We start from the raw sequence: 27,652 nt of genomic DNA, 5'->3' as shown, positions 1-27,652 counted from the left end.
AACTGTTGATTTACTTTATTTACATGATCTATTTACAGACAGAGCAAATTCAGTCCTTTCCTCCATGAGTGCTTGCCGAAAGCACTCATGCATACACACAGCACATTGCTCATCGCTGTTCTCGGCTCGACACAGGAAAAACTCCTTCCTCTACATTCCACAGGAACAAGATAGTAAGTCCCGGTCAAAACACACTTGACCCCATTGGTCCTGTGATACATCAATCATAGCAGACTCTCATTAACTCCATAATTGCTGGATCCAGATTGATTTTAACATTTCACAATACACAATACCCTGACAATCAGCAGAAGAGAAGAAAAGGCAAGATCTATCAGAGCCAAATTACATGTTAAACATGGAAAATACCCCCCTTCTCGCCATAAAATTAAGTGTTGCTTACTCATGATGTGACATTGTTACATTGTCCACAGAACAAACTATTGCTGATGAAGAAAAATGTGTATAATGTGAGAGATGCAGAAAGAAAGTAGAGGACATGTTATACTAGGAAGACATTCTTTTTCTACACGACTTGTGCCTACCATAATATATTTCACCCTTCATAAGCTACCACTTTGGATGCTGTGTATATCTATGTAAATAACAGCACACAACAGTTTCACTAATGATGAACATTGGTATTACAAACCTTTTGAAGTTTATATGGTGAATTGATATTACAAAACTTACTGAAGTTTATTATTCATCCATCCAAGCCAGGTGTCTTAAAATGCAGGTATACAGAGGATAGGTTTATAAGCATCTTGCAGTCTTAGGCATTTTCTAATGCCTTAACAAATCCCATTCAGCTGTTTTGGATGTTATTTTCCATACTAACACACACACATACACATACACACACACACATACACACACACACACACACACACACACACAAAGGAAAGGCAAACAAGCAGAACAGATAGTGTGACAAATCCATGAACGCTTGGAATCCTCACTCTGTTCTAGGTATTTTTTTTCCATTTAACTTGAAAATATTTAGACACCAAGAAACATACATAGAACAAATCAAATTTAATTATAATTGAATTTATAATATAAACTGGTCTATCGTCTTAAGTATTCTGAATGCTTAATAATTTGGATTACATCAAGGAAGGATAAGAGGATTAACTACATTGTTCTACTAAATGAGAACTTCAAAACTTTTGGGGGAGGGAGTGTTTCTAGTTTTTTTTTTTTAACTATCAACTCTTTGATTCTATTTGTACAATATATAGCGAATTTAAGCGCTTTTATAGTAACAATGGAAAACACATTAGAGCTTTGGGAATGGAATGATTTATTAAAGCAAATAAAAATAATTGCAGGGTTCTTATTTTCTAGGCAGAGCAAGTATGATACCACAGAATACTAGGTGCAAAGCTTTTCTCTATGCAAAATGCATATAACAATCTTCACCAGTTCAGAAATGGTTTAAGAGTGCTTTACTACTAGTTTCGCTTAACCCCATTTTCTCTAATTTCTACTAAATTTCCAAAGGCACTGAAAAATATTCATTACTACCTGCTGTAGAACAATTTAATTCTTGGGGTTGTTGTATGTTTTCCAGGCTGTATGGCCATGTTCCAGAAGTATTCTCTCCTGACGTTTTGCCCACATCTATGGCAGGCATCCTCAGAGGTTGTGGGGTATGGAGAAAACCAAGCAAGGAATGTTTATATATCTGTTGAAAGTCCAGGGTGAGAGAATAACTCTTTGTCAGCTGGGAGGCCAGTGTGAATGTTGTAATTAATCACCTTAATTAGCATTGAATAGCTTCATCTCCTGGCTTCTTCCTGCCTGGGGGCATCCTTTGTTCAGAACTTAATTCTTTCTTACTTTTTTATATTTGGGGAAATGTCAAATAATAGGAAGCAAATATTTGTTAAGGACAACAAACATTTAATGCAAAAAAAGCATAAGAGTAATGTACTTCAATTATCAATGATGGCCGGAATCCTAAAAAGAGTTGTCCTTGCCAGGAGGCACTTTAGTATGAGCTTCTGTCGGCTGAACCGCTTGTGGAAAGAGCCGTGCAATTCCTCTCCCGCATCTAGTACTTGGTTCACACATTGTCTTCACTCCTGCAGGATAATTACCAGTACCTGCATGCTGATTTGGTGATTGGATGTGCTTATTATTTACAGTGCACTCAGCTTTCTGAAAACGTCTAGCATCCAATGCAACTGTCTTAGCATTCACTGTTTTTGAGGATGGTCTCTCATACAGAGGTAAATGAGCTGTGGTCAGTTGTATGTCATATATAGGTGCCAGAGAATTGCTGATGCACTATACAATTTGTTTGCAAGTAGCAAGAGCACAGAATATTACATCAATTTCTTCATGCCACTGACACCTAGTATTGGCCGAATAGTCCCACATAGAGGCATCCAGTGTGCTGCACACCCAGGTCTTGGAAGGTTCTTCTTGAAGTTTTTGAGAATATAACTCTACAATAAGTTCCTCCACATTGCGAAGCTCCAGATGATTTACTTCAGCCATGTGCTTCAAGCACCAGTTGACTCTATAGCGATAATCAGACTTACAATATATAAGTAGCCAGGTGCCCCAACATGGCTGGATGAATGTGTAAAGTTCACAAAGCAAAACAGAACAATCTGTGGCTGGAAAGTCTAATCCCGATATAGGAACTTTGTGTGTAGCATCGGCTGCAGCTTGGCAATGAAAGCGAAAGCCTTGTGGCACCTCTCCAGGATCTATAAAACAATGGAACTCTGCAATTATGCCTTTCTTAAGAGAATATTTGATGCAGCCAATTTCACAAGGGAGAAAATGTTGACTGCAAACACGGGGCAGCATTCCACGGCTCAAGATATTCAGGAACTAGAATGAGGTTTCAAGCACATCATGATCTCTCTTTGTAAGAGGACCTGTGAGGTTTGCAGAAATTCTATTCTGGGTTTATGTGGGAAGAAGTGCTGGATCTTCACTGGGTGACTTTGCTGCTGCTACTACTTCTGATGTCTTAGCTTTCTACTGACGAGCTATTTCTGCATACTTTTCTTTTTGGTCCTCACTCAGTGCTCTGGTGGCAGCAGTGTCTCCAGCATGGAGATCGTGGTGCTGCTGCGAGGGCTGGTTGATGCCCCTGGCTCTGGTGTGCCCAGACATGGCGGGACCCCCTAAGGCAAGGTGAAGGCGAAGGCGAGCTCCTCCTCCCCCTCCTCCTGCTGCTGCTGCTGCTGCTGCTGCTGCTGCTGCTCTGTCTCTGCAAAGAGGGAGATAGGGCTCCGTTCTAAGTATTAAATAGGACATAATAATTTACTAAGCAGGCAAGGACAGAATAATCAAAAGCACATTAGATGAGAAACAATCTGAACATTGTTTAACACTACATTTTGTAGACAATGGAAAAAGACCCAGCTGGCATGGTCTAAAGTACCCTTGAGTCCATTTTCATTTCTTCTGCTTGACCTTTAGGCGGGTGTGACAGATCAGCACATCTCTGCTGGATTCAGTTGGCAGCAGGAGACCCTGGCTACAGATATGTCATGTCTACTCAAAGTCAATCTGGAAGTGTCAAGAGCGCCATTGAAATTCAAAGCAAACCATGTTATTCTCCTTGCTATGACCAATGCTAATGTTGAGAGTCATGTTTATTAATGTGTAGCTAAAATATCAATACCCCTCACCAAGTGGCCCAATCAAATAACCCAGGTGAAAGTCACAATGCAAAAACACAAACAATACTCTCATTTAAAGTGTAGGAGATCTTTTTAGGGAAGTATCAGGAAATCCCAACTATCAATAATTGTTCATTTTGTAAAGGGATTGTGGTTATGGCTGTATCTGTTGTTTGTTTACCTTCTTCTTTTCATCTTTGTTCAAAGCAATACATGGAAAATCACACTGAATGAAAGGGAATCACATCAGAATGGCATGCTGATGAAACATATTAATAATACTACATGAACTGGGCCATAAAGCCATGCCCATCACTCAGCACAGATTAGGAAGGCAGAGGGGAAGCTATTGCGAAGCTGTCAGCAGGAGAACAGGCCAATAGCTGGAGAACAGCATGGCAGACAACACCTGGCAGTTAGCTGGTGAAGAGAGCAGCACGAGACCAAGCCAAGAACAGGTGGACGCAGTTGAAAGAGCACAACATGCCAAACAGTTATTAGTGGCAGGGACAGCAGTTACACAATGCACAACAAACAAGTTGTATAATAAGACCCATCAAAGGAACAAAAGAGATAATGAAATCTGAGAAAAGAGCATCCCATTGCTCAGTTGTATTTGTTTTGTGCAAGGCAAGAACTAATGGCAATCAAACTTTCAAGTACACTAGTGAAGCATCTCTATTATGCCCAATATGGATTTTCCTGTAGTGAATTTTAAGTAAGAGGAAAAAGAAAAGGGAGGGCATTGAGAGATCCCTAGAGAGCACTGCTAAGAAAGCTATTCCCCTTTGTAAGTTGCCTGTGTTTAATAAATAAAGCCAGCTCTTGAAAGGTGATGGATTGGAGAATCCCTGTTTGCAGTGGTGTTACATTAACTAATCTCTGTTGGTGATTACAGAAAGCTTTATTTAGATATAACTCTCCAGAGAACTTAATGCATTTAGGCAACACACATGATGATCAGACTGCTGTGAATCACAAGCAGAGCTTTGTGCCTTCCGGTCTTTAAATATTAAACCACTAAAAGACAATGAGATGGGTAATGCATAGACATTTTAAAAAACAAACAGAATGCCTGCCAGATTTGAATCAATATAAGAGAGTATAGGTCCTAAATTGTATAGAGTATAGGTCCTAAATTATTTATATTTATAGATGTGAGTCTAGGGTGGTGTCATTTAGAGTATCAGTTGTGTTACCCAATGGAATAGGTTGCTCAGACTACCAGCCCTGGCCAGAATTCAAGGTTTTATATTCTATTTGTTGGGTGGTAAAGTCAGCTGGTCATTCCTTTATGTGGGTATGGGAATTTTGTGCTATAGGAATTTAGGCTAGTATTGCAGCATAAAAAGTTATGCTCATTGGAGATTTCTCTGACTGGATTGCTAAGGATAAAGATTGGAATATTGTTTGTGGGAAAGTAAATGAGACAGGCCGAAGGCTGGAGATCCAAATTAATGTTTCTCAGTGTTTTACACTTAGCCTATACTGCAAAATATGCCTAACCCATCACCATGCACAAAATCCTCCAAATGTTGTTGAACTCCAACTTGCATTAGGCATGCTCACAAGGGACCTCATCCCACTGAATACTGAAGTGTATTTTCCTTGCTTCTCTGTGCTGCTGACATGCTGCCGGCACATAGTCCCTTGGAGCCCATCATTTGAAGCAAGGCTATTTCTGGTGGGGCTCCATTGCGTTCCATGCTGGCAGCTAGCTGGCAGCACAAAGAAACGGAGCCCAGAGGAGTCGGGTGTACAGCCAAAGAGGAAATGGGAGGAACCAAAGACAGTGGGTAAACATCATGGAAAGGGATCTCAAGACCACTGATGGAAAGGGAATGCAGTGTGACACTGCTCCATGGTTTTCCCCACTGTTTCCCGGCTTCTCAACCTCAAAATGATGAGGTCCAAAGACTGACAAATGTACATTCCAACACTATCTGGAGGGCCACATGATCTTCACCCTGAAATAAAAAAGATACAGTAAGAACTTTTAAAAGAATTAGGGAAAACCAATGTATGTATTAAATGAGACAAAAACTAATACAAAGAAACATATCAGCAGAATTATAACAACACAAAATCAAACAATGAAAGAAATAGAGCTACTCTGATTAAAAGACTTGATGAAATGATATAATTTTATAGGTGTGGAAAGTATGCAATTTGTGAGACAACTCTGGGAGGCAATTCCAAGGGCTGGGCAATACTTCAACCAAACAAAACCCGTTAGGTACCACTGTTTCAGATGTAACAGGATACAGGACAATACAGCCCTGTGAATATTCTATTCCAGATTCATAAAGAGCTTGTAATACTGTCAACCCATTCCCAGTAAAGAGCACATCAAACTCATTAGCTCTAAGTCATTCAAGAACAGGAGTGGGTCTCATGCTGTCATCAGCTGATATCATCATCAAATTTTACAGGACCATCAATGTATATGGTGCATTATCATTATAACAACAACAACAACAACAACAACCACAACAACCAGTCAGCCCCGGAAAGATGTTCAATGTAAAATATATAAGGTGAGAAAGAGAGTGAAAGAGAAGAAGGAATAATGTACAAAAAAACTTATACAATTCAATTGTAAAACAAAATCATCTAATTTGAATACAAACCACGTAGTATAAAATAAATAAATCAACAAATATATAAAATCAAAATATGTAAAAAAAAGATAAAAAATTAAACTAAAACTCAAAGGTTTGGGAGATGAGAAAGAATTCAATAGAGATTGGACTGATGCATTTTTCTCTAGGGGTGGTGTAAAGTAAGGAACACTGCAGTAACCTAATCACAAAGTCACCAGTACGTGGATGGCAGTGGCCAGGTTATGTTATCCAGGAAATGCCATAGCAAGTGGTCCAGTTGATGCCATGGATGTATGCAAGAGTGCTGATCTTCAACAGTGCCCCAAAAGGAAAGATGGGGTCCATTTCCTCCTCAGAGTGACTAGCTATTGGTCTTGCTGAGATTAATGATTCAGGGCTGCCAGGCATGAGTGTGCTTATTAATGTGTGCCTGGAAGGTGTGCGAAGAGGTATTGTCCTGTCTCCCATTTTTGTATTTGTGAACAACATGCAATGAGACTGTAATGAGAGTCAAACTGCTGTGTCTCTATAGTGTAGGTTGAGCCCATTTTATTTATTTTTAATATTTTATTATCAAAAATAATTTTTGGTGAAAAGGACTGTGTGACATAAAATACCCCAATAGTTGCATAACATTTTATTAAGCACAAACACACATAACCACAAACATATTTTAACAATATAAATCACATATAAGTATTAATACTAATAAACCACAAACTATCTTAACCTATACTACATTAAAAGAAATAATAAATAAATAAAATGACAAATAAAAGAAAAAGAAAACTAGGGAGAAGAGGGAAATAGGGCGTGATTTTCAACCTCCCAGCTGAAGGCAAATCTCTTTCCTCCAATACAAATACATTTATTTTAATTGTTTAACACAAACTCAATAAAATAAACTCAGTTAACTTCTACTTAACATAGTTTCTATTATTCTTCAAACACTATAACCTCTAACATTTTACGTAGAAACAAAATTAAGGCTAAAGGAAGAAAAGCACACATATGTAGATGCTCTTTAATGTTATGAATGCAAAGCAAATTCCATCAACAGTCCTTTTGAGTGCTCCCCATTAGCACATAAGCCATTCTAGTAGTAAGAGAGAAGACATATAATAATAGCCTTTCCAGAGTGGAGGAAGGAGTATTTAGAGATGCAAAACATCATCTTGGGGTTTTCCAGGTACCAGAATGATAGTCTTTTTTCTTATCATTGAATATTCATGAGGCATCATAAAACTAATGATAAACATAAAAATTGATGCGAACGTTTGACTAATCTGCTCTTATTTGTTTGGAAGAGCTGGAGTAATTGCAAGGTTTGTAAATTAAACATCTGCTATGGGAATAAACAAAAACATAACTGGGTGTATTCAAATATATTGAATTCACAATGGTTTCATAAATTTTATTTTATGGGATCATCAATTTTATTACACCTGAGCATTATGTTGCCACAAGAGAGAATATATATACAGTAGAGTCTCACTTATCCAAGCTAAACGGGCCGGCAGAAGCTTGGATAAGCAAATAGTTTGGATAATAAGGAGGGATTACGGAAAAGCCTATTAAACATCAAATTAGGTTATGATTTTACAAATTAAGCATCAAAACATCATGTTATACAACAAATTTGACAGAAAAAGTAGTTCAATGCGCAGTAATGTTATGTTGTAATTACTGTATTTACGAATTTAGCACCAAAATATCACGATATATTGAAAACTGACTACAAAAATGGCTTGGATAATCCAGAGGCTTGGATAAGCGAGGCTTGGATATGTGAGACTCTACTGTATACATATATATATATATATATAGAGAGAGAGAGAGAGAGAGGAGCCTCCGATGGCCTAGGGATAAAAGCCTTGTGACTTGAAGGTTGGGTTGCTGACCTGAAAGCTGCCAGGTTCGAATCCAACCCAAGGAGAGCGCGGATGAGCTCCCTCTATCAGCTCCAGCTCCATGCGGAGACATGAGAGAAGCCTCCCACAAGGATGGTAAAACATCAAAACATCAGGGCGTCCCCTGGGCAACGTCCTTGCAGATGGCCAATTCTCTCACTCCAGAAGCAACTCCGGTTGCTCCTGACACGAAAAAGAGAGAGAGAGAGAGAGAGAGAGAGAGAGAGAGAGAGAGAGAGAGAGAATGTATGTGTGCGCGTGTGTGTGTGTGTGTGTGTGTGTATATATATATATATATATACACACACACACACACATATACACACACATATCAAAGCTGCTAAGTTAAGTAAGTGTTGCTGAAACATTGTCTTTAAAAAAACAAAGGCGTTACAATATATCAACAAGATAAAAATAAAGGTTGAGTCTCCCTTTTCCACAAATCTGTAATCTAAAAGATTCTAAAACCTGAAACATTTTGGTGCCATCAACATTTCCCTCTTTGAAGAAATAAGACTTGTTACACATATCAAGCATGCTGGGGCTTTCTCAAGGAGATCTCATGCTACCATTTCTGTGGTCATGGAGCAAGAGAAACAGTCAGCAAATACTGGATGTGTAGCTAGCCCCCTTTCCCCCATCCCTCATTCACTAAAGCCCTTTTACACAGCTGTAAAAATCCACATTATCTGCTTTGAACTGGATTATATGGCAGTGTAGACTAAGATAATCCAGTTCAAAGCAGATAATGTGGATTTTCTGCTTTGATAGCCTGGATTATCTGGCAATGTAGAAGGGGCCTAAGTATATGCAAACAGAGGTGTTCCAAAAACCAGAGGGAAATTCAAAATCCTAAAAAATTGTGACCCCAAGCATTTCAGATAAAAGAGACTCAACTTGTAGCATTCTGACCACACCCTATATCTCATACATAATAGTTATTAATGTTGAAATCATGTAAGGAAAGTAATTTTATATTTAGAACATCTGTATATTTCAAACCTCTGTTATTCCAGACACAGAGGACAATGTAGTCAAGCAAACACACACAACTCTTACACACATATACTCTAAGACGTACATTACACAGTTACAGAAGTTTGATTCCTCTATAACTCACGGCTCTAGCCTGCAAAGTTCCGAGTTCTGTTCTTTAGTGAGATACTTAGAATTCTATGCTAAAAGTTCTAGTTCAGCTCCTTAGTCAGAAAACCAGTACAGCCTTCACAACAGTAGGGTATTCATGAAGCTCAAAGGTCTTACATTTGGATGTAACTAATGTAGAAACACACAAGCCAGAAAAGGTTAACTTGTTAACTTTTGCTTGAGCTTACTGAGAAGGATCAAAGTCTAGGCTCTCTTCCTCTCATCCCTACTGAACTAATTGAATGCAAACTACTTTTGAATTTCATATTTAGCTTGCAGCAATTGAAGTAAGCTGAGGACAAAGGGAAAAATAGGAAGAGGAGAAAGAACCCAGGACACTTAAAAAGCAGCTGAAAAAATGAGGCAACAGAGAAATAATTCAGATTGTTCTTGCCAAAGCAAGAAGTTGTGGTGGTATGTGTTTTCCTCCACACTTTCAAATCCTTTGTTAAGACTGAAATCTCGGTGAACTTGGTCTTAGTGTGGGAAACTCAAAAACCAAGCCTGTAGGATAAGGCTTTGAGATGTAATAAAGACTAAATGGAGAAGCATTCCCTACCTGCATCACACGTTTTTGGAACATACTTTTAGAGAAAGACAACATAAAGAATAAATATTTCATACATTTCCATCTACATTCTCTCATGCAATATGGAGAAACTAGAGACGTTAGTCCTTTTTCCATCTGAGGATAATATAGTTGAAGTGTTATAGGAGAAATGCTTTGGAGCAGTTAGAGTTTCTGGGATTATATTTTACAGACCCAAATTTTCCTATCTAAATACACATTTTAGTCTCAATTATGAAACACACTTTAGCTCAATGCTGCCGTATTTCTTCTATTGTAGGACGCCATCAATTGTAAGATGATCCCTCATTTCAGTACCACTACCACCAAAAATACATAAGCTACACCTGCAATTCTAAGACAAACTCCATTTTAGAGATGTTTACATAGGAAAAAGGTGTGTCTTAGAATTGAAGAAATACAGTGTTTAAAGTAGTGCCCCCTAGAGAATTTCCAGGAAAGAATGAATCCATTGTAGTCATTGGATACAAATATAATACTTGTCCCTAGCATATAGGGGTGGGTTAGATTCTCCACATCAGCTTGCTTAAGAAGCACTGTTTTACAGAACTGTGTCAATCTGAGATCTCTATCTCCTATGTCCATAATAAGAGTGGGATGTATTCTCAGTTATTTTTCAGTTTCACCTTAGAAACATAGCTTCTTTACTGTTCTTTTATACTGGTATAGCAGAGATACTCCTCAACTGAGAAAGCAGATGGAAGGTGCTGGGTTTTCAAGGTCTGAAAAATAGACCATTCCTCACCCCACCTTCCCCACAAATTATTTGATAAGGCTCAAGAAAAATGAGCCCATTTCAAAGTGAGATGAGAAAAATGGGAGACTATCCCTCTCTAGTCCAAAGTTAAGAGCTAAATAACATGTATAACTCAATATGTTCTTAGAAAACCTATTCGTTCTTTGTGCTTAATTTAAATTGCATTTCAGATGTCTTGATTCAAATGTAGCATGGAAAGTCTTAATTCTCATCAGATTACAATGTGGAGGAATTGAGGGTTTAACCTGTGATTCTAGTGAAATGTCCTATCTCCCTCTCCACTCCAGGGTTACTAATAGCCTTAGGAAGACAGCTGTGATTGGTGCCAGTCTCTCAAATGTACACGGGATAAGCTTATCAAAGCTGTTAAGCACTTCAGTTCCACTTTCTAATATTATTTTTATGACTGCTACTACCATTTAAAAAGTTCATGCCACAAGGCAGTATCAGTAATAATACAATTTGTCCAGTTGTCATGAATGCAATAACTCTTCTTCATTTTTATAGAAAGTATACAGTCAACTCTCCATATCCACAGATTTTGTATCTACAGATTCAATCAACCATTTTAGATTAGGGACACCATTTTATAATACAATTGTTTAAAATTGAACTTGAGCATCCATGAATTTTCTTATCCACGGGGAGTCCTAGAACCAAGCCCCAATAGATACCAAGGACCCACTGTATTTAAAACACAAAGGATCGAACCTTGGGAAATTTGATTATTGATTTTGCTCTAAGAATCCTGAGGCAATTCTGGAAATTAGGAAATTTTAGGAAATTTTCATAGTTGTAATCCAAAATAAAATAATGCCTGTATTCCATCTTAATCTATAATCTCTTTCTGAATAACTCCTAAATCAATACTTGGGGGTGACAAACTTCCTTTCTTGTTGTTATTGTGGTGTTATTAAAACTGCATATTATTATTATTATCATTATTTTTATTTTTATTTATATACTGATTTTTCTCTCCATACAGAGATTTAAAGTGACTTACAATGCTGCGACTGTGCCTTCGGGGATTATGGTTGATGGTGATGGGATTCGAAGAGGAAGAAAAAACCCTCGTGATGAGGGTTCACTGGAGGAGTTGTGCAGGAAGCAACTTAGAGAACTATATGGGGGATCTTCTGAGGAAGATTCAGATGGGGAGTTTGGGGAAATGGATGCTGAGGAACAGGTGGTGGCTGGGGAAGTGGGCACTGAATGGGCACAGCCACCGGAGATGTCTGGGGATTTGGGGCCTATGGATACTACTGAACCTGGGGTTTCTGCAGGAGCTGATCCCACTTGGGATGCTTGGAGAAGGGAGGATGGTTCTTTAAGTGTTCATGGGGCTAAGTGTGGGCAGGATGATTGGGACTCCGACGAATTGCTAGGTACTCCGGATCCACGAGCTCTAGCTGTGTGGAGTTCAGACTCTGAGTAGATTTGGGACACCTGGTGTTTGGGTGTGAGTGTTTGGTCACCCAGGAGGAAGGGGAATAAAATGGGAATGTTTGGCCATTGCACTTTGCGTGTGGCAAGGTGTTGCTGAGGCGCCATTGGGATCTCTGTGTTTCCGTGAAGACTGGACTTGGACTGTGATTCGGATTTAAGTTATCTGGGACTGCTCTGCAGCAGAGGGATGGAACTGTGTGGGTTTCCCTGGACTGCATTCTGATTACTATTTCTAGCTGCTGATACCATCTGGCTTGGCTCTCACTGTGTCTTATCGTGGACCTGGTTTGGATGACTGCACCCTCTTCGGACTTTGGATTGAATTTGACCTGGCTTCTGTCTACGCCCTCTGACTGACGACTACTCCCGGCTTCTGACTACTGGTTTGCCTTCCGGAATTTGCTGCTGCCTCCTGACCTGACCTTGGATTCTCCTGACGATGGCTATTCATCATTCCTTTGAAGCTTTCGGCGTTATCTGCACTGTGGAAGCAGTTTACTGCTCTTCTAGTTTGTTTGTTTTCAAGCCAGTTTGCTGTTTTTCTTTTGGGAACTGTCCCTTTAAATCCGCAGAGCCGGCTGTGTGTTTTCAGAAATGGTTTGAAGCCAAAAGAGGCTTTTGCACTTTCAGTTATACTCTGCAGCTTCTGGAAGGTTTCAAGCCTTCGTTTATTTTGCATATTTTCTTGCAGTCAACTTTATTTGTTCTCCAAAGCTGAATTGAAGCGTCTTTTTAGTTTTTATTGAATGCCAGCATGGGAAAATAGCGTGGCTTGTTTTTGTTATTTTTGTCCAAACTACTCTTGAAACACTGATAAGTGAAGTGTTTCAAGGATACTTTCTGTGTTTATGTTATTTTTTGGCTTATCTTCGGAATAAACTCTGTTTTGTTTGTTAACTGGAGTCTGACTCTTGACATACAATTTAAAGCATTACAATACAACTTAAATATACAAATATACACACATTTAAACAGTATTAAACATCATTAATATTAAAAAGATCAATTATCTTAAGCAAATTAAAATATTCATTGTAAAGTGGGTTTAAAGCAATCTCACACATTTTGTGAGACATGTTACTTTTTAAAATAGTTTTTCACAATGTTATTATTGTTCTTGCAAGATTTCACAGAGCTGCTACTAAGCATGGGTGTGTGTCATTTTCATTGTAAAATACGGTGTAAAAATTCACAAGGTTCAATACACCAATGTTGCAGTTAGTAATTCATACTACTGATGTCTCTACCATCAAAGCTAGCTCAGACGTGAAGACAAGGAGCTGCTGGAAGGGCCAGCAGAGGAGACGGAGATCAGCAGCTCCCAGCAGTCTGCCTTGCCTAGCTCAGCCACGGCTGAAGATGATCGTTCCCCAGCATTCTGAGCAGGCTCCTCCAGAGGAAGGCTCCTTCCATACCACCCCTATATCCCAGGATCTGATCCCAGATTATCTGCTTATCCCATATTATCTGGCAATGAGGACTCATTTAATCCAGTTTAAAGTAGATAATTTGGGATCAGATCCTAGCATATAGGGCAGTATAGAAGGGTCCAAAGCTGAGGGATAAGCTAGAAAGAGATTAGCAAAGAAATGATCATTAAACAAGCAACAGCTGAGATCTGAAGATAAAATGCTTTCAGAGCTGGGACTCACTGCAGTGGATGTCATTGCCTGGCTTGCATTTAACTCCTGTTACTCTTGTCTTAGAACCAGACTTTGGTGCTCCTCAATTTGTTATTCAAAAACTCTTGACTTTTGACTTCTGGTAATCTGACTTCTGGTTCTGGCATTTTTGTTGTTTGAATAATGTGTTTATAACTTGGTACTGGACTCTTCACTGTTCTGCTGCATTCTCTGACAATTGGCATTTCTGACCCTGGACAGTTGACCTTGGCTCTCTCCATGAGTTTGTTTGGACTTGGCTTTTCCCTAGTGCCTCTGTTTATCATATCTACATGTCATTTATGGCTTCGTTGGCTTCATTAATGATGGAAAGCACTTGAAGATAATTCCTTCAAGGGTTTAGCTATTTTTATTTATTTTTTTGCTGCAGAGCTTTTCTGAAAGCTATCTGCCAAGGATCATTATAATGTCTATGTTTACTAATATTTTTCCTCAGCTCAATTTCACAGAAATATATGACTGTCAATTACAATTTAGATTCAGCAGTTAGTAATTTGTGGGTCTGAATTCCATTTTTCTGTCCCTTCAGGGATTATATAAGCAACCTAAAACAACCTGAGATCAGGGGTGTCTCTACACTGTCAAATTAATGCAGTTTGACACCAATTTTTGCCATGATTTATTGCTATGGAGTCCAGCCTCTTTGGCATAGAAAGCTAAAGACCTTGTAATACTACAAAAAGTCAAACAGCATTAATTCTACAGTAGATGCACCCTAGAATATACCAAACTTAGAAGTGGCTAGAAGCCTTTTTCTGTTCAAATTGATTTGATTACTGTATTGTGATTCTGTTATAGCCTATGTTTGTATTATCAGTCCACTTTTAGATACTTTTGTTGCCATTTACATACAAAATAAGAGTCCATGTAAGATTAGGTTTCACTGGATCCATCATGCAGATAATGAAATGATACATGTTATATTCTAAGGTAAAGTTTAGACTAGGGGTCCCCAAACTAAGGCCCGGGGGCCGGATGCGGCCCATCGAAGCCTTTTATCCGGCCCCCACGGCACAAGGGCATAAGGGGGTTGGGCTAAATGACCCAAGGGGCCTCTTCTTCTCTTACAACCATTATTATTATTATTATTATTATTATTATTATTATTATTATTATTATTATCATCATCATCATTGAGGCTGGGTGGCCATCTGTCAGGGGTGCTTTGCTTCTGCTTTTGGTGCACAGAGGCAAAAGGGGATTGGACTAAATGGCCCAAAGAGTCTCTTCCAACCCTCTTTTTTATTATTATTGCTGTTATTATTATTATTATTATTATTGCTCAGTGGCCAACTATAGTCCGGCCCTCCAACAGTCCGAAGAATCGTGAACTGGTCCCCTGTTTAAAAAGTTTGGGGACCCCTGGTTTAGACAGTGTGATAATAAATATGATAATATCTTTGTAAGTCTTTTTTCATTTCCACATTAACATGTAATGAAAATCAAGATATCGCCTATTGACATTTCTCCAATACATACCAGTGGCTTTTCTAGGCAGAGACAAAGGATACACATTGCAAAATTCTGTTGGGGCATGTGGCTTACGTGTTAATGAGCAATGAATTTCCTTTGTATTTAAGCCAGGCTTAGAAGGAGGAATTCTAATTGAAGAACCCTATTCATAATATAGACCCAACCCCTTATATAGTTCTTTTAAATCTGGACTGAAACAAATAACAGGTTTACCACACAATAAAACATGGAAGCCAACAGGACACACAAAGAAAGTCCTCCCGGTGCAACTGGCAATAAAACCCATGCTTTCATTCCAACTCTGAATATAATGATACATCAAGTTCTATATGACATCCCTACTACTTTCTGCATCAGTCTTTTTAAAAACATGTTCAAACCAGCTTTGCATGGAGAAAGCTTCAGCAGAACTTGGGAAAGTCTCTATAAAAAGAGTATCAGAAGAAATGTGAAATGTGAAGTTTCTAGCAACATTGCTTAAGGAATCAGATGGAGAGGACCTACAAGAATTGAAATAAAACCAGACATCTGTAAAAACAAATACATCAAAAAACTATATACAAACGGTACTCAAGTTATGAACAAGATAGGTTCTGTATGCTTGTTAGTAAGTTGAATTTGTATGTAAGTCAGAAAAGTTACATTTTAAAAGTGTAACTAGCCTAAAAGATATATGTCTTAGCTTGAGCTGGTTTGGAGGTTCTAGCAGGGGAGCGCAGCTATCGTATACCTGGGGCCGAAGACTGGAGACCTCGGTACACTCCTTCTATACCTGGGACAATGTCCTCTTCCACTGAGCATGCAGCTTCGGGAGGGATACACATGGAGGGGTGAGGGAGGAAGGTGACACCCGCCTAGCCAGCCAGATCAGCTGAATCAACCCTGGCAATCAATGGGGTGACAGATGTCACAGCGAGATCACCCTCACATGATGGCCAGCATAAGGTTCCATCCTCAAGATGGCATGGAAGTGTCCTAGGATGCTGATTGCAATAAGTATGATGAGGTCATAAATCTCAACAGATTTAAAACTCTCCCATTGGTCATCTATCCATGTCAACTGAACTATAGAAAACTTATTCCCAGATTACCATTCTCCCATCCAGCCCCACAAACATGGCCCCAAGTTTGTCAAAGAACTTGAATATGGCAAAATACAATTTGGGACAAACCAATGGCAGATATGAATACCCAAGTCACTCCCAACAGGGTACTAGAAATAGGGATGTTGGGGTTCTGCAGCACAAGATTGACTTGAGAGGCTGACTTAGGGAGACTCCAACTCCAAGTTAATCCCAGCTAGTTTAGGAACAATCATAGTTGAGAAATGGGATTCTCAGTGCATCAACACTCACTCAAACCCTATTGGATGGGACCTCAGAAAGATGGAATCCTAATTGACCACCGAAACTCAGATTTTCTCCCTTCTAGGTCTTGCCCACTGCTGTACAGAGAACCTGCATAGCAATGCTAAATTCATTAATAAAAAAGAATTAATAACCTGTTTCCTTTTTTGTTCTCTCTAGTAATATATAAATTGAATCTCTTTTGAATGTTAGTTATGCAAAATCCAATTATTTCTCTGTTTTAACCTACCTATTCCTAATTATGTTTCTGTCGCAGTTGATTACAAGAATTTAAAAGGCAGAAAGGATAGATAATATTTTTTGTGTGCCTTGCAGACTTGCCGTTTAACACTGCCTAGGGCCTTGTGAGGATGGAAGCCAGAAATGCAAATGATGTTGATGCAGAAATAGGAGAGCCAGGTACATATATAATTTGCTGATAACTTTATGTGGCCTGAATGTCATAGGCAGAATATTGAAATGGGTGGAGAAATTTGCAGTGTCATTGTTTGCTACCCATACAGAATGGGATCTGTAGTTGATGCACCAAGTATCTTTTTATCAAAATAGTCAACATCTAGTTTGATAAGGTACTAGGCCTCTATGCTAATAATTCTAAATGTCCCTCTCTAAAACTTGAAATCCTACGATTCCATGGGTTGTTGCCATTGTAGTTGGGTTGTAGCCAAACAACTCCAATGATTTTTTGGATGACACTGATTTTCTAGATCCATTTCTAGATCCAAACTGCTTGATGGATGATCTAGGAGAGAGCAGGATAGATGTTATTTAACATCTACATGAAACTGCTGGGAGAGATCATTCGGAGTTTTGGAGTTCACTACCATCTGTATGCGGATGATGCCCAACTCTATTACTCCTTTCCATCAGATGCCAAGGAAGCAGTCTCACACCTCAACCGTTGCCTGAGATCAGTAATGGACTGGATCATGGGAAACAAATTGAAACTCAATTCAGATAAGACAGAGGTACTGCTGGTCACATGTAAGATCAAACCGGGAATAAAGTTACAACTTGAGTTGAACGGGGTTACACTCTCCCTGAAATCCCAAGGTTGCAGTATGAGGGTGATTCTGGATTCTGCCTTAAGCCTGGAAGCCCTGTTGGCAGCGGTGACCAGGATCACATTTGCCCAATTAAAACTAGTGCACCAGCTGTGCCCATTCCTGGAGAAATCTGACCAAGCCAGATGGTACACGCACTGGTTACATCCCGTTTGGACTACTGTGATGTGCCCTATGTGGGACTGCCCTTGAAAAGTGCCCGGAAACTTTAACTGGTTCAGGGAACAGCAGCCAGATTAATCACCAGAGCCGATTCCAGAGAGCACACCACTCCCCTGCTGAAACACCTTCAATGGCTGTCCTGTTTTCCATGTCCTGTTTTTTAATATCTCTCACATTATGCTGTCTCTTCTATCAAGCCATGCAAGACACCTTTGATTTATACTACTTTGATTTATGTGATTGTCAACCATTTTATTTCTCACAATAGCCAATTGTACTTTCAGGAATTCCATAAAGAAAACTATTCTGCCTGGTGTGGGACAGAGTGTGTTACATTCTGTTACTGACCTTGGTATAGTATGAGGTACTTGGCTATAGTTTGAAGGGAAATTGAATTGTTTGGATACTTGGTAAATATATCAAGTAGAAATTTTAAACTTACTTTCTGTGATATAGTGGAGTGATTCATATTTAACTCATGATCAAGGTGGTCTAGAGAGACAGTAGGAACCTTTCCACATGAACTGCTTTTTCCCCCAACATAGCAGTTCTGGTGTAACTCTGACACAGATGTTAAGAAAAGGCTATTCTGTAGGATTAATGATCAGGAAATGCAGAGGAAACTACTTACTGAACCACAGTTAACCTTTGCCTCTGCTTTAAAGTTTGCCCTTGCTATGGAAGCTGAAAATAAAACTCTACAGGATTTACTGAAACTTTTCCTGTGAACTAGGCAAAGATGCAGTACATGGATGGCACCAGGAAATGTTTTAAATGTCAAAAAGAACCTGAAAAGGAAATTGATATATCTCAGAAAGGTTTATAGTGGAGGATAGCATGATCTAAAGGTGTGCAAATTTCTTTTGACTGTTAATACCTGAAAAGCTACAAAAATATACAGCTTATGCAATGTATTGTAACAAAGCAATTTAACATTCAGAACCTGTGCACTGAAGGAGGCAAGTTCTTGAAATGTGAATAAGGAAGTGGCCTGAATTATCAACTACCTAAATGGCAAAATAACTATAGCTTCTTATATTAATGTTGGGGTGGGGTGGGGGGATGTAATCTTTGACTAGGATGTGATATGCTTCTTTCTAGAAATGTGGCCATGTTAGTGTCTGGCACAAAAAACAACTGAGCCGTGTACAATAGACTCTCAGGACCCTTCCACACTGCCATATAACCCAGAATATCAAGGCAGATAATCCACAATATCTGCTTTGAACTTGATTATCTGAGTCCACATCACCATATAATCCAGTTCAATGTGGATTTTATACAGCTGTGTGGAAGGGGCCCCAGTTAACTGGAACTCAAGCAATTGGAAATTTCAAGCAACTGGCCAAAAAAATCAAAGAAATACCACTTTGAATAAAAATTAAAATAAAATCCGTTTTATAGTAAAATTAATTTACGTTTATCTTCATTTGTTTTTAATTACTGTATTCCAATGTTAATGTTAAGTAAATACTGATTGTATGGTTTGTTATAGTATGGGATATAGTATTAGTTAGGCCTATTTTTAATAGTAATTCTTGTGCAACCAGAAACTACATTTATTTGGCATCTACCAAATCCCATGGGTGCCGGTTAGTTTGCTGTACTATCTTAAAGGTACTACACTGTAGTCACACTGTAATGTTATAGAATTAAACTGTAAAGTTATAGCAAACTTTATCTGTTGTGGTTGCATCCTCTGGAATCCTTGGGTTTGTCATTAATCAAAGCACCAGAGGGGTTGAGAATCATATAGCCAATTCCAGGATTCAGTAGGATGTGACCATTGTGCTATAATTACATAGGACAAAAGGCTTCCTGGTGGATGAATTATTCCACCAGTGTAGCTGATTCCATGAAGTCTCACTATGCTGCACATGGCTGAGGATTTTGGAAAAAGGTCCTCCATGTCATCACACAACATTGTCTTCCTCTAGTTTGCCAACTTAACTGTTTTCTGGATATGTGCCTCATAGTTATTTTTTAAAGTTCTAAATCAGTGGTTCCCAGCCATTGTCCTCCAGGTGTTTTGGACTTCAACCCCAGAAATCCCAGCCAGCTTACCAAGTGTTCAGAATTGTGGTATCTGAAGTCCAAAACACCTAGAGGACCAATGTTCAGAAACCAATGTTCTAGATCAGTGGTTCTCAACCTGTGGGTTCCCAGATGCTTTGGCCTTCAACTCCCAGAAATCCTAACAGCTTGTAAACTGGCTGGGTTTTCTGGGAGTTGAAGACTAAAACACCTGAGGACCCATAGGTTGAAAACCACTGTTCTAGATGACAATTTTTCTTGTCTCTTTTAATGTTCCATATATTTAAGATGAAATTCTCTTCAAGCATTTAATCAATACTTCATTTTGGTGTTTATATAATTTCTGTTTGTTTGTTTCAGGCCCTTACTACTTAAATCAAAATCAAACCTAGACTGTTTCTTTCACTTATATTTGTTTACTGAGAAATAGATCAGCACATATCCACATCCCAATTTACAGCATCCATCATAAACCTTTTTACTAGCAAAAAGCATCTTAAGTCATTGCCGGCATTTTAAAAGCCACAGGAACAAAGTTTTAGTTGTACCATATACCTTTATGTTCATGGCAAACTTGGGTCCCAGGGCTGTTAAAAGGTGTAACTTTATCATATTTTTGACAATGCTCTAAGAAAGTGAATCATTAATCTAATCTCTATGTTGTTTATGACAAATTGTCATCAAAGGCTTCTAGCAGCAGCGGGTCTACTGAAAGATTAAAATGTCCTGGTGTGCTTTGTTGAATTAACAAACTGTCTGCAATTGCTGATTTAGATTAGTATTCATCTTTATTCTATGAATAGACAAAGATAAGATGGAAGTGAGGGGTCCAAAGCCTTTAATAGCATTTTATATCGGGGAATTTATATGCAGCATTTCTCTAGTTTAAAACTGATGGCTTTGGAAAGCCATTTTTCAGAAAAGGCATCCTGAGCTATCTAATGCTTACCTGGCAACTCACAAGATTTAGGTCCCTTTGTTCACCTTGAGGACCAAACTGTTTTGACCCATACCACAAATAATACTAAGAAAGCCTGATACAGTGGCAGCTAGTGGCTTCCATGGCAGTTGAGTAGTGAATCTACCCTGGATTTCACCTGCAATTTTAAAGGAGCATTTTAAAGTGTGGAACCCTATTTTAAAATAGGTTCAGCATGCTAGGTATTAACTCCTGCATAGTTCAGACTAAAGCTCAGAATTGATCCTTTGCCTTATTGCCATAGGTATTACCAGTCTCCACTGCTAGGACACTATTTGGATGGGATGTACTGTATTTTCAGAGAGTCAGCATGGTGTACTGGTTCAGCATTGGATTAGGACTCTGAAGACCACTCTCTGAATCCCCACTCAATCATGGAAACTCACTAGGTGATCTTGGGCAAGTCACACTCTCCCAGCTTCAGAGGAGGGCAAAGGAAAAATTCTCTCTGAACAAATCTAGCAAAAAAAAAAACCCTTTGTGATAACTTTGCTTTAGGGTTTGCTTTACGGCACACAACATTTCCATAGCTAAGAGAAGACCCTCATGGAAGATATGTTATGGTGGGATTTGAGTCCACCAGCTGCTTGTTTTTGCCAGCCAAGACATCTGAAAACTGAAACCATGTTCTCCCAGCTGAAGGATCATCAAGAGAGAGAAAAATCGTAACTGGCTCCTCAGAGGACACCAGTGGGAAAAATTGGCATGTTGGACCTTTGTCTCAGTTTCTTGAAGATTTGTCTGCAGTTTCATGAAAATAGATGTCTGGCACATTATGTCTACTACCTCACAGTTAGCTGGAATACTTTTGCTAAGAGTCTTGGAGATCTGATCAGGAGGGCTCTAAACTGAATTACGTGGAGGGGGAAGCACTGCAGGGAGTTGGACTGTATGGCCCTTCTGGCCTCTTCCAACTCTGTGATTTTATGCTTCTATTGGGAACAACCTAGTTGTATCCCATATAAAATTGAACCATTGAACTGAATAGGAGTTACATTATCCAGTACTAATGTAAATCTCATTGATATCAGTGGGTCTATTGTAGTTGGGAAAATACAGTCCATTGCTGCACTATCAAGTGGTATATGAATGAGCCTCAATAGTTATTACCCAAGAAAATTGAATGTTGTCTGAAGCCAATTCAACACTATAATTTGCATTGATACAGCTAATATCACCAGTGAAAAAGATAATTATTAATATCACTGGTAAAATCTCATTATCATCCTTTTAAAATAAGGTACTATGTGATGCACACACATCCCTGTTACAAATCTCAAATGAGGCATTTTTTGCTGAGCTGGCTTTCAAAGATGCTAAGATTTGTTGTTCCACTGTTCAAACAGAATTAAACCCTTCAAGTACCTTTACAAAAGAGTATATTTCATTTTATGGGCCTTGATGAACTATGTAAGAGCAGATGCATATGATTACTTACAATCAGGTCAATATCTCAACCTGTACAGCAGTGGTTCTCAACCTGGGATCCCCAGATGTTTTTGGCTGACAACTCCCAGAAATCCCAGCCGGTTTACCAGCTGATAGGATTTCTGGGAGTTGCTGTAGAAGGTAAGAATGGAAAACATATTGCCCTCTAGATCTTGTTGCCTTGCATTTCCCAGCATCTTTAACTACTATATTACCTTGTGGTTAACCATGATGGAACTTCCAGTCCAACAAGATCTGAAGGGCCTTATCATTCTCAGCCCTGGTAAAGAATAATATCTTTGCAGGGCAGATCTGAAGGAAAGATGTAACCATATTCACCTAAGTATAGTTCTAAAGCAGTGGTTCTCAACCTGGTGTCCCCAGATGTTTTTTGGCCTTCAGCTCCCAGAAATCCTAACAGCTGGTAAACTGGCTGGGATTTCTGGGAGTTTTAGGCCAAAAACATCTGGGAACCCCAGGTTGAGAACCATTATTCTAAATGTTCCTGCAATCAGGAAAAGTGTTATATCAAAAAAGATTTCTGTGTACCTGAACACTTTTCTGCATCTGCCTTTCCCATTTGAAACAGAAGGGTCACAGGTAGAAAGGAGAAGATACAATGCATATCCCATTTCTCCTCAATAGACTCAAATAGAAAACATTTGAACGGTGCTACAGGCAATTCTAGCTCATGATTTTAATGCTATAATTATCTTCATACAGGTACAAAACATGGCAAAGAAATGATAGTAAATGATATTATGGCATAACTCGCTTTTACATTCCTTTTTCAAGGAAGCTGGTCCCTAAAGCTCCTTTGGGGGGGGGGGGCTTCAGACATCAATGAAGGGCATTATCACTGAGGACAATAGGGAAAGACAGACAAGGGGGGGATATATATTAATTTTTTTCTTCTTCCACCCTCAATGAAATTTTCTCTTTGAACTTTCCTCAACCCTGTATATTGGATCCAGGCCTAATCTTACTCTCTCTCACGCACCCCCCCCCCCTTGTCTTTCAGTCAAGTCTTGTTACACACAAAAACTGTCATGTTCCATGAAGACTGTCCATATTTTGATTGTGAATTAACTGAAACTATTCAAGATTAAGTGTGACAGCAATGATTTCAAAAACTAGCATGCGGAAAGGGAAAGCTCTGGAACTAACTGCACAGCATTATTTGGGCCTAATGCGACAATGAATTCATCCCCCTTTCTTTCCAGTGCAAACAAGAGATAGAGACTGGAGGCTTTCCCTTTGATTTTTGACTGGCCACAATTTAGCTTCATATTTAAATTTCCCCCCTTCCCCCCAACCACACATCCCTATGACTAACTGAAACAAACAGACTTCAAGATGTAATTTATGAAGCTTGCATGCTTAAAAAACATTAGAGTTATCCACAATTTAGGATCCAGATACAGGACTAAAAGTAGTTAATTGGAAACAGGTAAGAAAGCTTCTATTCTCCTTTTCATGAATCCTGGAGTGGAGGGGTAACATGCAAGCCTGAGGCTCATTCATGTTAATGTTAACCCATACTGTAGCACTGCATTTGAATGAGGTCAGTGTTTCCAAACCCAGATTAATTAACTTGATCATCAACACTGGCTAGGTTTCCAAAATGCTAAGCAGCTGTCATTTCTTTTTTTTATTAATATCAGCAATCTAAAACAAAGCACGATCACTGATTAAAATTATCCCTATCTACTTAGCAAGATAAAAGTTGACAGACTATTTAAAATTTGGTCAATGAGCTTTGGAAATTCATGCCAATTCTGGCACAGTGCAAAATGGGATTTATTTTTTATTTTTTTTAAAAAAAGGAAAGAAAAAAAACTTCCATCACTTAAGTCATGAAGAAAATAATTTAACTAATGCGCCTGGAAATGTGCCAAATCTGTGGAGTCACATTTCCTACTAATCACTTTTCAGAAATCTCATTTGCAAAATGTTCATCTGACATAACTTATTATGCACATTTTCTAAATAGTTGTGAGAAATTTATTATTGTACATTAGCAGGATTTCTCAGTTCATGCAGTAGACCTGCAGTAATGGTGGGTGTGATCAGACTCCATATTGTGAGTAATCTGAAATTTGCAGAGTCGAAAGAAAGTGATCTAACTTGTTTTAATTAATTAACCCCTCAAAATTGTAGCACTGATCAGCTAGTTGAGAGGGAGAACAATTAATGCCTGCTACAAATTATGTCAACATTCTGTTATGTTTTATTCATACACAACTTCCCATAATGTAATTAGAGATTAAAGGCTTCTAATTCTGCCATTATTTACACCCTGTACATTACACACTTCCCTGATTAATGGGAACAAAAGAACCAGGTCTACTACTTTCTCATTTAGATTACCTGAAGCCAGAATTCTCTTGCCTACGAATTACATGCTCATGGAGAGCTATGTTTCACATCAAGGGAGTACACGGTATGACAGGCTGAGAAAAGTTCAGACAAAGCATGCAAAAAAGGCTAAATTGCTCCCAGAATGGCAGTACTCTAATCTATAAAAGAATGCATCGAAGGGAGAATAGAGTCAAAGCTCATAATTACTCCCACTTAAAATGAAAATTGTACGTTTAATCTAAACTCCGGATTTCTTCACCATACAGTACAAATAATTAGAGTCATGCTTCTATTTAATACCTTTTGATAAATCAAAGTATGTGCTCGACCAATGGGCAATGTATCTATTGGCCAGAATTCTATGGATGTCTTATATGCATTCTAGTTCTAATACAGAAAAGACTGTGGGGTTTGTCTGATGTGATGCTGCTACTGCATTTAGTTTAGGACTGAAAAATGGAACTGTGCACATAGTACTGATGTGGATGGAAATGTGCATTGGTTTCTGCACTAGGTTTCACATTCAGTTGTGCGATGTTGCTATTCAACAATGGGGTGCACAGAATGACGCATGAAAAAGATGCAAACCAGTGGTTCTCCATCTGTGGGTCCCCAGATGTTTTGGCCTTCAACTCCCAGAAATCCTAACTGCTGGTAAACTGGCTGGGATTTCTAGAAGTTGTAGACCAAAACACCTGTGGTCCCACAGGTTGAGAACCACTCTAAACTATGCAGCTTCAGTGTAGGATCTTGATATTAGTCTTTTCTGTTCTTTCTCAGCTTGATATTATCTCAGTTCATGTCTGAGCCCAATGGAAGTGATGGTACATGCATACAGCCTATTTACTGTTAGGTGCAGCCAGCAACGGCTTACATTCCCTGCCACACTGAACAATTATGGCACAGTGGTTCCACTTTAACTGACATTAAGAAACCCTATGAAATTTTGGGACTTGTAGTTTAGGGAGGAGTGTTTAGAATTCTAAGCCAAAAAGCAATAGATCCCCCCACTCCCAGCCACAAACCTGGGATTGCACAGGATCCAGCCATAGTGTCTAAAGTGGAATTATAGTGCTATAATTGCACAGTGTGAAAGGGCCCAACAAGACCCTTGTATATGGACCATAGAGACTCACCATCAGCCCAACTCCTGGAACAATCTCTAAAAATCCCAGTGAATGATTCAGAACCTCACTAGAATTGTAAACCCACTTGCTATTGCCTAAAAGCTGTAAAGCATTTCTATAAAATGTTTTCTTACCTGCAGAGTCCTGTATCACTAATATACACAGTGAAATATGCACAGTAATGACAAGAAGCATTTGGCTGCTGGGTTTAGGATGCTTTCTATCCTGTAATCCTACGCGGTTCCAGCATTTAATAGTCAGCAGGGATTAGCAGAAGTAGAATAAGCCATGTCAAGTAGGAAATGTACACTCGTGAACCTCTGTATCTTTTGTGCCTGTACAAGAGGAAGAATATTATAGCTGAAATGGTATCTGCAGCATAAACCCTCCTAATGTCTTTTTAGGTCTTTTGCTTCTACAAAAGGAGCAACACTTCAGGTGCTTCTCCTTCTCTCTGTATTGGTATTTTTAATGTAATAAATAGGAAAAGCTTTGAAAAAGGACATGAAATAAATTTGCAAAGGGAGGAGGGAATCTCAATCAACAATGTAATGTTTAAGAAATAAAATGGATGGGTTAGATCAGTTTGGACTTTCAAAGACAGACCTATACCTTTTCAGAGAATTTCAATTGTTTATGAAGCTAGTAATTGACAGACAGTATTTGCAAGTGACATGAGAATAACAGTAGAAAAAAACTGAGTTGTACTGAGTCCTTAGTGTCTGCTGGAGTTTAGTTCCAGGATGCCCCATGGATACCAAACCAGTTGATACTCAAGTCCCATTATATACAGTGGTGTAGTAAAATAGTATCCTTTATAAAAATAGTAAAATCAAGGTTTGTTTATTTGGATTTTGGGGAATATTTTCAAGCCATGAATGGTTGAATCTCTGGATACAGAATCGATGGATATGTGGGGTGGGGGTGGGGGGGTCAACTGTACTAGTCAGCAGGGCAGCCATGATGGGGGAATGTGCTCAGTAAACGATTCTTTCATTTACCAGTATACTCTATACAAGGAGTGAAGAATTGTCAGGAGGTTAGGAGACTGAATTTGGCATCAGGGGACCTTGAAGGACTGCCACCCCACTGCACTGATTTCATGTATGTGTTTATTTTTACTCACCCACCCTCAAGCCCTTTGGGATCGGAATATTTTTTCACAATATTTTGGCCTTCTGTGGGTTATTTTAGACTCAGAAGAGGTGGCTTCTGAGTTGTGGGGAGCACAAAAGGACCTGAAAGTAATTTTTAAAAACTATGCAGGGAGCATTTTCTCCATTCCTATTCTATACCTAGAGCAGTGGTTCTCAACCTGTGGGTCTCCAGGTGTTTGGGACTACAACTCTCAGAAATCCCAGCCAGTTTACCAGCTGTTAGGATTTCTGGGAGTTGAAGGCCAAAACATCTGGGGACCCACAGGTTGAGAACCACTGATCTAAAGGGTCAAAAAATAACAAACATTTTTCACTTAGATCTTTCACTTTTTGTACCAAAATCCAGATTTTGTTGCCCCTATCAGTTAGAAAATTGTTCCATATTTCTGTCAGTTGGTCTCAATGTAATTATTCTGAAGGCAAGGACTATCTAGTCCATGGGAGCTCTTCTTCCTGGTCAATTAAAAATGTATATAGCGGCATCCTTTTTGGTTTCTCACATTCACGCAAGCATGATTCCCAGCTCACATCCATCTCCATTTCTGCTCCTCCAGAATGCATGGAGTGGAGCAAGCTAGAAATCTTTGGCTCTTCTAGTTTGGTGTTCATACTGGCTGCAGGGATGCTCTCCCTGGCCTGGTCAATCAGGGTGTTTGCAGGGCAGGAAATGAAATTCCCACTGAACGTACTTTCACAGATCAAATTGCTACCTGCCAT

The 27,652-nt window shown here is 39.0% G+C and overlaps 1 pseudogene; it reads right to left on the bottom strand.

The window, feature by feature from the left end:
• LOC134299731 (protein maelstrom homolog) lies at positions 1-27,652 on the bottom strand (annotated as a pseudogene).

This window comes from Anolis carolinensis, chromosome 1 (genome assembly GCF_035594765.1).
Source record: "Anolis carolinensis isolate JA03-04 chromosome 1, rAnoCar3.1.pri, whole genome shotgun sequence".
In the NCBI taxonomy this organism is placed as follows: Eukaryota; Metazoa; Chordata; class Lepidosauria; order Squamata; family Dactyloidae; genus Anolis; species Anolis carolinensis.
This window is presented reverse-complemented; position numbering and strand designations above follow the sequence as displayed.